Source organism: Octopus sinensis, linkage group LG5 (genome assembly GCF_006345805.1).
Source record: "Octopus sinensis linkage group LG5, ASM634580v1, whole genome shotgun sequence".
Lineage (NCBI taxonomy): Eukaryota > Metazoa > Mollusca > Cephalopoda > Octopoda > Octopodidae > Octopus > Octopus sinensis.
This window is the reverse complement of record NC_043001.1, coordinates 59,204,436-59,221,363: the sequence shown is the minus strand read 5'-3', so window position 1 is coordinate 59,221,363 and position 16,928 is coordinate 59,204,436. Positions and strand designations below refer to the sequence as shown.

The 16,928-nt window shown below is 36.2% G+C and overlaps 1 long non-coding RNA gene across 1 annotated transcript; it reads left to right on the top strand.

The window, feature by feature from the left end:
* Positions 1–1,650: 1,650 nt before the first annotated feature.
* On the top strand, positions 1,651–7,414 carry LOC118763503. The gene is made up of 3 exons (XR_004999263.1): positions 1,651–1,664; positions 3,559–3,565; positions 7,276–7,414. It is a non-coding gene; the product is annotated as an uncharacterized LOC118763503 (long non-coding RNA).
* The last annotated feature ends 9,514 nt before the right edge of the window (positions 7,415–16,928 follow it).

The window sequence follows — 16,928 nt, the reverse complement described above, 5'->3', positions numbered from 1 at the left end:
CGAGGTGAGGTTTGTGTTGGTTGAACTCTTTGAGTGTGTGTGTAGATAGATAGATAGATTATCAGCACTATTACTATCATTATCATCACCATCATCACCATCATCACCATCACCATCAGTGATATTTTTTTTTAGGTGGGGTCCTATCGGTCAAAAAAAGTTCAAATGTTTACTACTATTAGCCTTAAGAAAAATTAAGGAAGGGCTGTTCTGTATTGTTTGTGAATAGAGAAGTTGTGTTCGACCAGAGAGAATCTTAGCATCATTATTTTTTTCCATGTGCGTTTGTGTTATTGCGATAAAAAGTGTTTGTATATTTCGTGTAAGGTAATATTGTGGAGGTTGAAATTGACTTTTCTAGAGATGTTTGTATGTCCAGTTAGAAGAACAGGTGTGTTTTTGCAATAAAAAGTATATGTTTACATTTATATTTGAATATTCAGGGAGGAAGCAAAGAAAAGTCAGATTTTCATAGAAAGTTTTAGGGTTTTGTAAGTCCACAAAAAGAAAAGCGTGATGTTTTTAGAGAGAAGAAAAAAAAAGGTGTTTACAGAGGCCGTTGTGGGTATTAAAGTTTTTAAAGCTGATCGGATGTATGTTTGAAAAGTGTAGATATGTAAATTTGTAAATTTCTTAACTTATTTTGAAGAGAATTTTAAATACTCACGAGGTATTGTAGATGTTCCAGTCTTTGAGAGTTATTTTTCCCCGATGCTAAACTGGGTCATATTAGTGTTTCTCGGTCATATTATTATTATTATTGTTATTATTATTATTATTACTATTACTATATATTTCTTTCAGCTCTCTTTAGCCGGAATTGAAATATCGCCGAGGACAACTAAATATTACCGACCTTCATAGGTCGATAATATATAATACCACTCAAGTACCATCACCACCACCACCACCACCCTCCTCCTCCTCCTCATCATCATCATCATCATCATTATCATCATCATCAGCATCGTCATCATCCACATCATCAATTGATCTATATTTACTTCATTTGATAATTATATTTTCGTGTGTTTCCAAAGTATATATCATTTCTTTCTAATGTGTTCCTGTAAATTGCATGTATCAGTATGCCTGCCTATCTATTCATTATGCGTCAAGGTTTGTATTTTACCACAGAGGAACCATAGATTTGAAATTTTCTGCATTTCCGCATATCCTTCTTAGTTATATATTTCGAAAAATATCCATAGAAATGTACGTGCAAATGCATATGTATATGTATGAATATATGTATGTATGTATATATGTATGTATGTATGTATATATGTATGTATGTATGTATGTATGTATGTATGTATGTATGTATGTATGTATGTAGTATGTATGTATGTATGTAGTATGTATGTATGTACGTATGTATGTATGTATATATGTATGTATGTATGTACGTATGTATGTATGTATATATGTATGTATGTATGTATGTATGTACGTATGTATGTATGTAGTATGTATGTATGTATGTGTATGTATGTATGTATGCATGCATATATGTATGTACGTATGTATGTATGTATATATGTATGTATGTATGCATGCATATATGTATGTACGTATGTATGTATGTATGTATGCATATATGTATGTACGTATGTATGTATGTATGCATGCACGTATGTATGTGCATATACATATGTGTGTGTGTACCTGTATGAATGTATATATATTTATAAGTGTGTATGCTTGAGCGTACCTATATTAGTATTAGTGTGTGTGTGTATGAAGACTGTCATCTCACATATAGCATCATGAAAGAATATAAAATGATACAAGCAAATATATATGCGTATACATTAAAACACACACTCCACAACATTCATGCACACATATATTTGTAGACATAATCACACATCTACACTCACACAAGAAGAAACTATGCAAAAACGAAATAGAAAATTAAAGAAAGACGTATTTCTTGGAAAAGGAAAAGTAAAAAGAGAGGAAATAAGGATGATGAGAGACAGACATGTTCAGGAAATAAAGATGATATTGGCTGGCTGTTAGTTTCTAAGGAATGTCGATGTAAACGGAAGCAACACTACTGAATGTGGCCATCTTTTGTTCTTGTCGGGCAGTCTTTCCTTTACAACCCTACCCCGTTCTTCTATTCTCTTCATGTTGACGTTGCTCTCAAACGCTAGAATGTTCCTACTGAATCCTTTTCTGTTATTGTCAACTTGTCAAACAACGACTATGTCTATAGATATTGGTGTCACATTTGAGAGCCTTCAATTTCGATCGTCTGCTTGCTTGCAATTCTACTTCGTTTATTTTATTCTTTGATTTATTTTTTGTAGTTGTTGCTCTATTTGAAAATTTTTTGTTGATTTTTCTACTTGTTCTGTTTTTGCTATTTTTTTCTTTCTATAGTTGCTGTCAATTATATACTCGTTGTTTTGTTGTTAAGATTACTACTACTACTACTACTACTACTACTACTACTACTACTACTACTACTACTACTACTACTACTACTACTACTACTACTACTGCTGCTACTACTGCTGCTGCTGCAGCTACGGCTGCTGCTATATTCGTGTTCAACTCACGTTAACGTTGACAATTTCTCACTCATTTGTTTCTACCACTTTCCTCTCATGATTGGTCTTTCGGCGATCGGTTTCTTTTTTGTCTGTCTTTATGTATGTATGTATGTACGTATGTATGTATGTATGTATGTATGTATGTATGTATGTATGTATGTATGTATGTATGTATGTATGTATGTTTGTATGTATGCATGTATGTATGTACGTATGTATGTATGTATGTATGTATGTATGTATGCATGCATATATGTATGTACGTATGCATGCATGTATGCATGCGTCCAGGTATGCATGTGCGTATGTATTTATCTATCTCTATATAACTCTCTATCAATCTATCTGTCTATCAAGCTATGTAGCTTAACTATATTTCTCTGTCCAGCCCCTCATACACACACACATTACACGCACAAACATATGCATACTAACACATACACATACTAACATATATACATGTTGACATTCACACACATACACACACACAGACGCATACACATAGGAGCACACCCATAGAACCATGTTTATAAATTGATTTTTATTGCCCTTATTGTATACCTCTTTCTGTCTCTATCTGTCTATCTATCTATCTATCTATCTATCTATCTATCTATCTATCTATCTATCTCTCTCTCTCTCTCTCTCCTCTCTCTCTCTCTCTATATATATATATATATATATAATATATATATATATATATATATATATATAGTACGTTTAAATATTTGTTGTGCAAGATTTTTTATTACAGGCATCCCCCCACAAACACACTAAATAAACATAGACGCACATAGAGATATAATCATGCGCAAATGAAGACATACAATAGAAATACAAAATGGCTGACGGTTAGTAAGGAGAGACACAAATAAGTAAGAAGAAAACAAAGGACCACTGATGTGGTCAGAGGAGTGTAACGAAAGAACTCTGGCCTAAATAAGATTAAGATTAATGTAAAAAATAAATAACACTGAAGCAAAATACGTGCGAGCAGTGGCGTGCCTCAAGGTTCAGTGCTTGGGCCCTTGTTGTTCTTAGTCTTCATAAATGACTTGCCCGACGACCTCACGCAACACACCCTTCTATTTGCCGACGATATCAAACCGGTCGCTCCTCGCGGTAATATAGAGGATCTTCGTCGATGCCTCCACCAAATTTGGAAGTGGTCTAACGATTGGGACCTATGTCTGAACGTGTCAAAGTGCTGTCATCTGCCTGTCGGCTCTACTCCTGCAACTAAACTTGATTTCGAGCCGGGTCGTCTGCTGCTGGAGAGGACCGATCAGGTAAAGGACCTAGGTATCTTGGTGGATTCCTCCTTTTCGCCTTCGGCCCAGTGCGTCCATACTGCCAACAAAGCACGCGGAATTCTGTTCTTGATTCGACGGTCATTCGGAATGCTCACAGCAGCCATATTCCAACCACTCTATGTCACGCTGGTGAGACCCATATTGGAGTATGGGATTCAAGCCTCTTCTCCTTATCTCCTCAAAGACATATAGCATCTCGAAAGAGTCCAGAAGCTGGCTACCCGCATGGTTCATGGTCTCAAAAATCTGTCCTACGAAGAAAGGCTGAGGACGCTCGACCTTTATTCTCTTGAAAAACGCCGCCGCCGTAGTGATCTCATTCTCGCCCACAACATCATAAGCGGAAAGTGTAACCTCTCGAAAGAGCTGTTCTTCACTCCTGCTCCAGAGCGTCGGCTGCGGGGTCATTCCGAAAAGCTCTACCTGCGACGATTTCATCTCAATCGAAGGAGAGGAGCTTTCTCCGTCCGGGTTGCAGATCCGTGGAACAAGCTGCCAGACGAGATGGTGAAGATGCCGACGACCGCTTTGTTCAAAGCCTCCCTGGACCTCAAGTGGCCTGAACTCTTTACATGAACACCACCCTGTACTTAACTCCACGTCTCCCTACATGGCCTTGCTATTTGCTTTTGAGCCAAATTAACTAACTAACTAACTAACTAAAATAACACCAAATATATAGTGCGTGTGTTTTTATTGGCTAAACTGGCAATATGACCATTCCGAAATATAACAATATATATATATATATATATATATATATTATATATATATATATATATATATATATATATATATATATATACACATATATATATATTATACATCGTTAAGTATATTTGCCACCTAAATGTGGCTAACCCTCAACGTTAGCCCCATTTAGACATCCAATCCAGCTGGCTATTGACACTTGCGCATGAAATAATCCAGTCTGGTTTTTACATTTCATATCATTTACATCTGCTGCTGTAGCTGTGTAATCCTATCCCGGACAAACACTCCCTCTGGTAGGTGACGCAGATGTAGCGAAAACGTTGCCTTTCCATTTCTCCTCTCTCTGTCACGCCTTTGTTTTCCCTCTTCTGTGGTGTGTCGCCAATCTCCACGGTTGCTGGCAACCGCTCCCCAGTTGCTAATACTGATGTCACAGGCTTTCATGTCCCTTGGGACAAGATTCTGCCATTTGATGCCAAGTATTTTGCGGAGGCAGCGCAGGTGAAATATACTTAGACGACGCTCCTGGCGTGTGTATGGCGTCCAGGTTTCACTGCCATACAATAGAGTGCTAAGTACGCATGCCTGGTAAGTCTTCATTTGTTAACTCTTGATCAGCTTGTTGTTGTCCCATGCCCGTTTGGAGATTTGGACCATCCCAGCAGCTGGCTTGCCAATGCGTATATTGAGCTCGGCATCAAGGGATAGGTTGTAGGTGACGGTAGTGTCAAGACAAGTAAACTTCTCCCCCTCCTGTAGTCTATGGTTTCCAATATGTATGTTTGGGATGCCCGATGTAACCTGACTCATGATGTTAGTGTTCTTGAGGCTGATATCTAAGCCAAAGTCTCTAAATTCCTGCTCAAAGCATTTGATGAACCTTTACAAGGCTTATTCTGAGTGTGATACCAGAACAGCATCATCAGCGAAGAGCATCTCCTTGATCAAGACGCTTCTGATTTTGGTCTTGGCACGCAGATGCGACAGATTGAACGGTTTCCCACCACTTATATTGTGCAGAAACGCTCCATCATCTGATGTCTCAAAGTCATGTGATAGCAGCAGCGATAAAATGCCAAATAACGTCAAAACACAGCCTTGTTTTACCCCCTTCTTTATTTAGAAGGCGGCTGATTTTGAACCATTGTGCTGTATGGTTCCTTGCATATCATCATGGAAAGATTCAATGATCCTCAGCAGCTTTGGTGGACATACGGTTTTCTGAAGCAGGATGAAGACGCCTTTTCTACTGACCAAGTCAAAGGTCTTAGTCAGATCAATGAAGTCCGCTTATAACGGCATTTTTTGCTCTCTGGACTTCTCCTGAAGTTGGCTTATGGAGATATAATGTCAATAGTTGATCTGATTCTTCTAAAGCCACACTGCGATTCTGGATAAATTCGAGAAGTAAGCAGTTGTAGCCTGGACAGGGTTACGCGGGCAAAGGGCCTTTCCAACAGTGCTGAGAAGAGATATTCCACGGTAATTGTTGCAATCACTAACTCACCTTTGTTTTTGTAAAGCGTAATGATGTTAGCATCGCACATATCCTGAGGGATGATACCCTCTTCCCAGCATTGACACAGAAGCTCATGAAGGTGCTGAAGCAGGGCGGTGTTTTTGCCGGCTTTGATGATGTCTGAGGGGATGCCGTCTTTTCCCGGGAGTCAATAGCCTTTGTGAGCTCTGCTACGGACGTAGCAGAGTTCGTAGATGGCTGGCGTGATCTTGACACCCTCTCTCGCGCACTTCGTCTCTATTCTCTCTCTCTCTCTCTCTCACACACACACGTCTATTTCATAGCATGTACATCATTCACTTTCTCCTCTCTTTTACTTTCTTCTCTGATTTCTAAGCAAATGTCGTTTTTATCACTTTAACCTCTCTTTCAATTTCTGCTCTTTTCAAAGCATAAATAAATAAAAGAATTTTACAGGAATTATCGAACCATCCTATGATCCCTTATATGTCGTGTTGCCAACTTTGCTTCTTCAAACGAAAGAATGCCATAAAATAATTTTCTTCCACACACATACACACATGCCCACACACGCACATACAAACACTCTAGGTAAAACTTCCGTCCGAACTATGTTATTTCTTACAGAGTGTAAGAATTACTGAGTGAATTATGTTATTTATTTCAGAGCAAATTTAAAGATCACATCCAATTAAAATGATCTTTTACTTTTTTGTAATGTTATGAGCGTATTTAAAATCCTGATCTTCGATATAAACTTAAAAGAAAATTTTACCAGAAATCTTGTCCTTTATCTCTTCTCTCTAGCATGTCCGAGGTGACATTTCCGCTCCATAGGCTTATTTCTTTCCTAAATTTCTTCCAACTCCTATACTTGCGATACTGGACATTAGCATTTCACTCCACAAAACACGTGCTCAATATTTTAATTATCTCCTTCTCCAAACCAAATTCATTTTTTACTTTTTTCAAATATACTTTCTTGGTAATCTATGGAGAAAAACAGAGAGTACGAATCTTAAAGAATTTTATCCCTCACCTCACCACTTTCAAAAAACTACACACTTCCAATGTCTCACTTTAAACTTTTTTGAAAGCGAGGAAGTTTACCTGTTATTTCTAGCGTGTCAGGTTTTCTGGTGGTGGTCTAGTATCTTTTAAGTTTGCTATTTCAGCAGAATTCTATGCATGCGGTAAATATCAGACAAAAGTGAAAGCAAGTAGGTGATGGGTGGGTGAGGTAGGGGAAGGTGTATTGAGTGTTTCTTTAAGAAAAATTAAACTATAAAAGATACATGTATTTCCTAGATTCGTTATCTCTGTATTTTTCTACATAGATAAAAAAGAAAAAAAAGGTTACAAATTAAGAAATTGCGGTGAGGATGGGGGAGGGGGTAATTATAATTTTGAAAACGTGATTTCTAGACAAAATCGTATTAACCCCCTATTATGCGATGAAACAATACATGTGATCATTCTTAAGAACAGAAAACACTCATGCAAATTGTAACATCCCCTTCACTTTTAAACAAACAAAAACTTCCATTATGCCGATTCTGCCCATATGAAAGGAGAAAGTAATACAATGTGCCTCGGGCAACGCCGGGATGCATTTCTAAGATATATGTATATACTAGCAGCATAGCCCGGCGTTGCCCTGGTATGTAAGAAACTTTGTTGATAAGCAATGCCCTTTACCTTTTTACCCTTTTTTGTACTCATTGAACCGTTATTTTGTAAAATGAAGCCTAAAAGGCATTAAGGCATTCAAGGCACCGTTCCCTTGCATGCCTGACTAAGGCCCAGCATTGCTCGGATTTGAAGCAAAAGGAAAACATATGTCATTTCTAGTAACCTTATGATTAAAGCGGCAAAAATCGACTAAATTGCCTGAAATCCGCCAGCTATTTAACAAAAGTCAGTTTTGTAAGGTTCGCATGGTCGGTCTCAAAGTGATATGGTTTTGTCGATTTCTCCCAATACTTGTTAACTGCATTGACAAAAGGTCATTAGTTTGATATTTAATGCAAACTTGATGTCCAAAATCGGTGTAGGGAAAATCTATGTGAACTTTCAAAAAATATCGCAGAAAAATCGGTTTGCTATGTGTGCCACATATGATGTAATTAACCGATTTTTTCCAGTAATAACGAATACTATTGGAATCAAAAGGGCCATATAGCTCCTTGGAGCAGACATGATGCTCGCTGTGAATTTCAAAAAAAATTCCTGCCAATTTGTTAAAGATATTATCGAAAATATGTCATCTTGAATTTGAACGCGATTTCCCAAAATGGCATGATTTTATCGATTTCTTCTGATGGTAAGATATTGCATGGAAAACTAGCGTCAGAATTACGTTCCTTAGGGAAACATTAAGCTTCACCATGTGTTTGGTGAAAATCGATTGCAAGTTGCGAAAACTACAACGGAAAATGTGTTGCATGTGATAAGCTTAGATTCTCGAGCCATGTCGAATTTACCAATTTTTTTCAGAACTGGGAGAACATTTCAAAATTTTTGCTGCGTTAGTTTTGAATTATAACATTGGGCTATGTGTGTGTCAAGTTTCATCAGAATCGGTTGAAAGCCGTGGTCAGGGTGAGGGTACAACCTGACATACACACAGACAGACAAACTGCCTTTTATATATATAGAGATATATGTATGTATGTATATGTGTATGTATATTGTATGCATATATATATATATATATATATATATATATATATATATATATGTATATATATATATATATATATGTATATATATGTATATATATATATATATGTATATATATAAATATATGTATATATATGTATATATATATATATATATATATATATATAATATATATATATATATATATATATATATATATATATATATATAAGGTTAATCCAAACACGAAAACAAAAAGACAACAACGCGAGGATGTGGAACAAATAAAGTATTATTGGGCGCTCAGGAAAGAAGGGAAGAAGGAGGGTATGACGTTTCGAGCGGAGCTCTTCGTCGGAAACATAGGAGAAAGAAAGATCCCGAGGTGGGAGGACAGAGGGAAAAAAATGCAAGTGGTCTTCACGAGGTCACATACTGAAAGGCGGAAGGGGTAAACAAGAAGGAGCAGGTTTTCAAAAACAGGAGAGCGGAATCAAAGAAGGAATGGTAAACAACGGTGTGCGAGATGACAAGGGTGTGTGTGATTGTGTGCGTGTGTGTGTATGTGTGTATATGGTGGGCGAAGGCTAGTGGCAAGCAGCAGTAGCGAGTCAGGAAGGCAGTCAGGAAGGCAGGTCAGAAAACAGGGAGGAATGTGTGTGTGCGTGTATATGTCTCGTGTGTGTGTTTTGTTGTAGTAGGTGTCTGTGTACGTGTGCGTTTTTTGGTGTGTATGGCGAGTAATTGTGCTTAACTAAGTGTATGTGTGTGTGTGTGCTTATATGTGCGTATATGTATAATTGTGTGCATGTATGTATATGTGCGTGCGTATGTGTGCGCATGTTTTGGTGTGCGTATGTATGTGTGTGTCTGTGCTTATATGTGTGTACGTATGTGCATGTGTGCGTGCGCGTGGAGGTATATGTTGTGTGTATGTATATGTGTCGGTGTGTATGTGAATTCGTGTGTGTTTGTACGTGTGTAAGTGTGTGTCCGTGTATTGTATATATATATGTAAATGTGTGTGTGTAAGTGCGTGGGAGTAAATGTATGTATGTATGTGCGTCTGTGTACAAAATGTAGGGGTATTATTTGTGTGTTTATATGTTTATATGTGTGTATATATATGCATGCAAGGACACACTTCGCAACTGAAGGGATGATGGAAAAAACTCCTGCGGTGATAGGCGCAAGAGAAACCCCAGGCACAATGCGCCGGCCCAGAGACGAACCCGAGATAAAGCCAGAACCCACAGGCATGCGTGCATGCATGTATGTATGTGAGCGCGCGCGCATGCATGTGTGTGCGCGTGCATGCGAGAGTGTGTGTAGGTATGTGTGTGTGTATGTATGTATGTGTGAGTGTGTATGTGTGTATGTCTGCGTGTATGTGTGTACGTATGAGTGTATGTAAGTATGTGTATGTGTATATGTGTATATGTATGTGTGTATGTATGTATGTATGTATGTATGTGTGTATGTATGTGTGTGTGTGTATGTATGTATGTGTGTATGTGTGGAAGTGTGTGTGTGTATGTATGTATGTATGTATGTATGTATGTATGTGTGTGTGTGTATGTATGTATGTGTGCATGCGTGTGTGTGTGTGTGTATGTATGTATGTGTACATGCGTGTATGTGTGTATGTGTGTGTATGTATGCATGTATGCATGAATGTGCGTATGTATGTGTGTGTGTGTGTGTGCATGTGTGTATGTATATGTGTATGTGCGTATATGTGTGTGTATGTGTGTGTATGTATGTATGTGTGTATGTGAGCCGCAAGGGCCTTCGTTTTTGGAATCTCCACTTATAGAAAATGGAAAAAAAACGGTCTTTGACTGCCATTTCTAATTCCTTCGGTACGAGGCGAAACAGCCTGCTGCTAGCCATCTTATTTACTTTACTATATAGTGAACCTTACAAAGGTCCTGACAATTAATTTGTCGTATTTACATACCGAAATTTACCGGTAAATAATTGTTGGTTATTTACCATTTTTATTGCATTATATATATATATATATATATATATATATATATATATATATATATATATATATATATATATATATATATATATATATATATATATATATATATTTATATATATATATATATATATATATATTTATATATGTATGTATGTATGTATGTATGTAGTATGTATGTATGTATGTATGTATGTATGTACGTATAAATATATTACTATGTAGCTATCAATTCAGATGCGCTTTGTTTTCATTCTACGTTTCCTGTTTCTTTTCTTTTTGCTTTTCTGTTGAAGAGCATAGGCTGGAAACGTCAACGACTTTTCAATTTTTCCTGAACGTCCAACTAATACACCTTTGTTGTTGTACCATGAGCTGCCTCTGTCTTTTGCTTTCTATACATTTAAATTTAGTGCAGAAGTGTGCCGCAGCTGTGTAGCAGGAAGCTTGCCTCTCAGCGAAATGGTTCCGGGCTCAGATCTACTGCATGGCACGTTTTCCAATGTCTTGTACCATAGTCACGGCCCGGCAAAGGCTTTGCAAGTGGAGTAAGAAGGGAGTAACACATATATGTGTGTGTATGTGTGTGTGTGTGTGTGTGTGTGTGTGTGTGTGTGTGTGTGTGTGTGTGTGTGTGTGTGTCTGAGTGTGTTTGTATGTCTATTTCCTTCTACCACCTGACAGACGGTGGTAGTGTCTTTACGACCAACGTAACTTAGCGGTTCAGCAAAAGTAACTGATATAAGTATGAGATTTAAAAAACAAGCTCTGAGGTTGACCTGTTCGACTAAAAACCTAGATGTAGTGCCCCACCAATATATATTATTTTATAAGTAGGCGAAACTTTAGCACGCCGGGCAAAATGATTAGCGGTATTTCGTCTGCCGTTACATTCTGAGTTCAAATTCCACCGAGGTCGACTTTGCTTTTCATCCTTTCGGGGTCGATTAAATAAGTACCAGTTACGCACTGGGGTCGATATAATCGACTTAATTCGTTTGTCTGTCCTTGTTTATCCTCTCTGTGTTTAGCGCCTTGTGGGTAGTAAAGAAATATGTATTTCGTCTGTATTTATGTTCTGAGTTGAAATTCCGCCGAGGTCGACTTTGCCTTTCATCCTTTCGGGGTCGATAAATTAGGTACCTGTTTCGTACTGGAGTCGGTCTAATAATTTGCCCTTTTCTCCAACATTTCGTTCCTTGTGCCTAGAGTACAAAGAATATATATTCTTTTATTCTTTTACTTGTTTCAGTCATTTAACTGCGGTCACGTACCGCCTTTAGTCGAACAAATAGAGTCCAAGACTTATTCTTTGTAAGCCTAGTACTTATTTTTGTATCGGTCTCTTTCGCCGAACCGTCGTGTTACGTGGACATAAAAACACCAACATCGGTTTTTCAAACGATCATGTGGACAAACACAGACACACAAATATATACATATACATACATATATATATATAATATATATATATATATATATATATATACATATATGTATACATATATGTATATATATGTATATATATATATTCATATGTACGACGGGCTTCTTTCAGTTTCCATATAGGAAATTATCTCTGAATGTTTCGGTCGGCCCGAGGCTACAGTAGAAGTCTTTTGCTCAAGTTGCACCGCTGTGGTATTGAATCCGGAACCCATGTGGTTGGGAAACAAAATTCTTACCACAGTGACATAAACACATACACTCACACACATGCACACTCTATCTCACTCTCTCTCTCACACACAAACGCATATACATGCCTATCTACACTTCCATCGACTACTTATCAATTTATATTTTCTTCAATCTTGTTCAGTTCTTTCTCCGTTTTATCCTCAAATAAACGTCACTTTCTCATCTGTTTTGACAATATTTGTGAGATATTGAGCTAACCTATAAAAACTTCGAAATGGTGCAAACTAAATATATATTCCTCCCTTATCAAACCCTGTACTTAAAGTGCAAACATAGAAATTACATGTCTACTTTAAAGGAAGATCATAATTATAATCACATCATGAGGCGACTGCGATTTTGAAATGATGTAATAAACTGTTGACAATTCAGAAGCTCACCAGTACTGCCAAAGTAGTAACAGGCGATTAGGAAATATTGCTTATTAGTTATTTTCCTTTTATGGAAGTTACGAATGAAATAATTTTTCCCGTAGACGTTTAGATGTCAGTATTTCCTTTGGCATGCAAATCATTGCTATTTCTGCAAAAAACATTTATGAGCTACAGAGCATTACATACATACATACATACATACATACATACATACTACATACATACATACATATATATATATACATGTTTGTATGTATCTGTATGTGTGTATATATACGTATATAAGTATATATGTATATATATATATATATATTATATAACATATATATATATATATATATATGAACATATATATCTCTTTATATATATATATGAATATATACATATATCTTTATATATATATATATATATATATATATTACGTATATATAAGCGTACTTTGTACATATATTCATACACGCACCTACATATATTGTTCTATGACAACGTATATTGTTACGGTCAGAAATAAGGGGCGAAAAACTGTTTAATTATATGTATACATACATAGGTAATCCAGCAGACAGAAGCAACGTAATGGCCACTCACTCAGCAAAAAAAAAAAAAAAAACAAAACAAAGGAAGACACACATTCACAGGAAATTGTATATATATATATGTTTTTGTATGTATGTATGTATATATTTTTTTACGGTTCAACAACGCTTCCAATTGTTCAAATGTGCTACACGTAATCTTTGGTAGTTTTGTTAACCCACAAATATAGAATGTTCATCTAACCATGCAGTTTTGAGCACCCATTTCCACTGTTCGATATTATCATGTATACATACATACAAACATCCACACATACATTTGATATGCCTACAAAGACAGATGGAGAGATATGTGTGTGTCTGTATGCATGCCGGTATGATTTTGTCTGAGAACTAGTTTATTCGTTACTTTCTGAAAAGATAATATATTAATATTTACGGTTGATGGATTGTAGTTGATTAGAAACATCATTTTCTTATTGATGTTTCCTTTATAGACTGCTGATAGCATGTCACGTATATCCTCGAGTCATATATGGGAATAACCATTTTTTTATTTATTTGATAGATGTTAGCGTGTTGAATATTAACACAATTTTGCATTGCACAACTGAGAAAGACACCATATATTTCTATTACAAAGTAACGTTTGCAGTTTTTACTAACAATATCAGTATCTTTTTGGTTATGAATTTTTACTGAAAATCCACATCGTGTGTAATTTTTGATAACTTTGGAGCTAGCTGCTTAATCAATTATTGTAAAAAGGGGATGATGAGCTTTCATTGGAATTAACTGTCAGAAATACACCATTTATTTAACGATTGCCACTTACTGTATAATCTAAGTGTATGAAGTTCAGTTTTGAGAAAACGCGTGGCAGACACATCGCCTAAACCCTACAAGTTTTTAGCTTGTAGACTCAATGCATCAGCGACTTTTACACAAACACCTAGCTTCTTTGATGGATTAGAACATGATATTTTCTTCCCTTTTTTTTTCAGCTAGATGGCGGTATATAAACGGTTTTTATGCTGCTTTTCTCCCGTTTTCTGAAACCAGTTTGTATTTTATAAACTGGCGAAGCAATCCATTATACAATAAAATAAAATGAAAACTTACAGCTTTGTGTGTGATGGATTACTTCACAACCAGTTAAGCCGCTACAATAAATAGTTTACCGAAAGTTTGTGACTTTTCTTTCATAAGATAATTTTCATTTCATATTCAGAAATGTAGCAGCCTTCATGACTGGTGAAGAATTTTCCCCAGGCTTGAATGCTTACAACATACTGGATATCATTAAATACATTAAGGGCCGTCTAATACTGTTAAAATGGGAGTAGTATTAAGTCTTCCAACAAATATCAGATAGATTCCATCAATAGGGCATTGATACAAATTCCGCTTGCCGACAAAGTAGATTTGGGCTGTCTCAATGATAATAAAAGAAACTCTTTCACAGATTGCTGGGCTATGAAGTCAAAACTGAATCCTCGTGATTGCAGCATGAATGTCACTGCGCTTACTGTGTCCGTAACTTCTTCTGTAAAGTTGCAACGTCTTACAAATGCTTTATTCAATGTTCAGAATACCGGAAAGTCACGAACAGCATGGCTCCATATATAGTCATACAGACAATGCAAATCCAAAGGTACAATGCTTAGGATCCCATGAAATAGAATTCACATTCAAATCTAAGGTCGTTGGTAAGGCAATGTTGTCAAGAAGTTTGTTTCGAATCCATGTATTTTCAGGACCTATTCATAGAAGTATGAATAAATTACTTCTTCTATAGTCTTAGCTCAACAATGACTCCTTCAGTTATAAAATTTAATTTGTAAAATTAATGTTTGTAATCGGAAACTGTGAGAAAAGTTGTTGATAGATGTTCTTGTCTTAGAGGATAGACTTAATTTTACTATTGTTTTAACAAATTTTGTGCATATGTTACCCAATTACAAGTGTTTGAGTTAAATTACCCAACGCACAATCAATTCACCCCTTTTACCCACTAGTCTTTCAAACATAGAAAAAGGTTATGCAATGCAGCTCTCTAACTTCAAACCTATTGCTAAGTGTCATTCACACTAAAATTTATTTTCTACCTTTCATTGACCTGTATTTACTTCTTAACTTTTAAAGCAAATATATTTTGATAAGGGGATTTTACTTTATAATGGTTGAAACTGTCATCCTAAATTTAGTTATAACGAAATAAGAGTGGAAAGAAACTGTAATGTGAATTTATACTAGTAGCGGCGCTACACTGAAGCAGTGGAAAATATAACAAATTCATAAATTTCCGGGCTTACTGCTCTTTATTTCACGTTGAATTAGTCCACAGAACTGTTAAGGATATTTGCTAGATCATCTGCAAATGATTCTGATTACATTGTGGAATTTATCTCAAATCGAAGTTTGGAAACACTATTGGTTATATGTACATGGTAGCTCGTTTTGCTAGAAAAAGAAGGCAGTGCTAATCCTGTTACTCCTTAACACATTAACACAGCAGATATGACATTATATTCCTATCTCAAAAGGTGAACATATACATACTATATCCACCTATGACACAAATTCTTTCAAGAGTAACGATTAATGAAACTGAGACATTCACAATACAACCATGGTAATACTATGCATAACACCCGCTGCAAACAGCCAAACAAAAATGGATTAGAAACGAAATACACATTGTTTTAATCTGGCAATTATAGATGTACATTATAAGTTACGTGTTAAAAAGAAACCCTGAATATAAATGATAAATATTTCTACCATAACACCAAACAACACAAATTATTTCGACAATGTTGAAGTTCAGTATATATACTGTTGTAAATTTTTCCAGTCATGCAGCATCCAGTGTAATTCTTAAGAAAGCAATACACAATTGCAAATGTGCAAACTGATCAGCTGGAAAGAACGGATCTAGTTTACTTCATACGTGATATTGAGATTTATTAACTGTCATTGCGAAAGACACTTGAACTTGGACCTTTAATCGTGTAATGGTGAAAGGCAGATTTGTGTCAGAAGGTCTCAGATTAATTCTTGGCATAATGACATGCTTTCCTTTCTGTAACAATGTGGTTCTCAATCACGCGTCCGGGTAAATAACTTATGTGAAATAGTTTTCCATTTGAAAATCCATTAGTCCTATTCAAAATATTATCACGTTCTATTACATCTTCATAGTCAAAGGATGGCAAGTGTGGAGGTTTGAAAAGTGAGACACTTCATAGATTTGATTCGTATTAAGAAAATCAAAACTTTTGTATAAAACATGAAGAATTAACATACAAAATTGACACAAATTTTCAAAATACAGCAAGCTACAAAAAACCCCCAACAAAATCATTAACAGATGCAGGCGTAGCTGTGTGGGATACGAGGTTTGCTTCCTAGACACATGCTCTCGGGTTCAGTCACACTGTGTGACACATTACTAAGGTGTCTTCTGGTAAACCCCGGAGAGATTAAAACATTGTGAGTGGATTTGGTAGCAGAAAACTGAAAGCAGCCTGTCGCATATGCGCGCGCGCGTATGTGTGTGTGTGTGTGATTATAAAAAGATACATACATACAT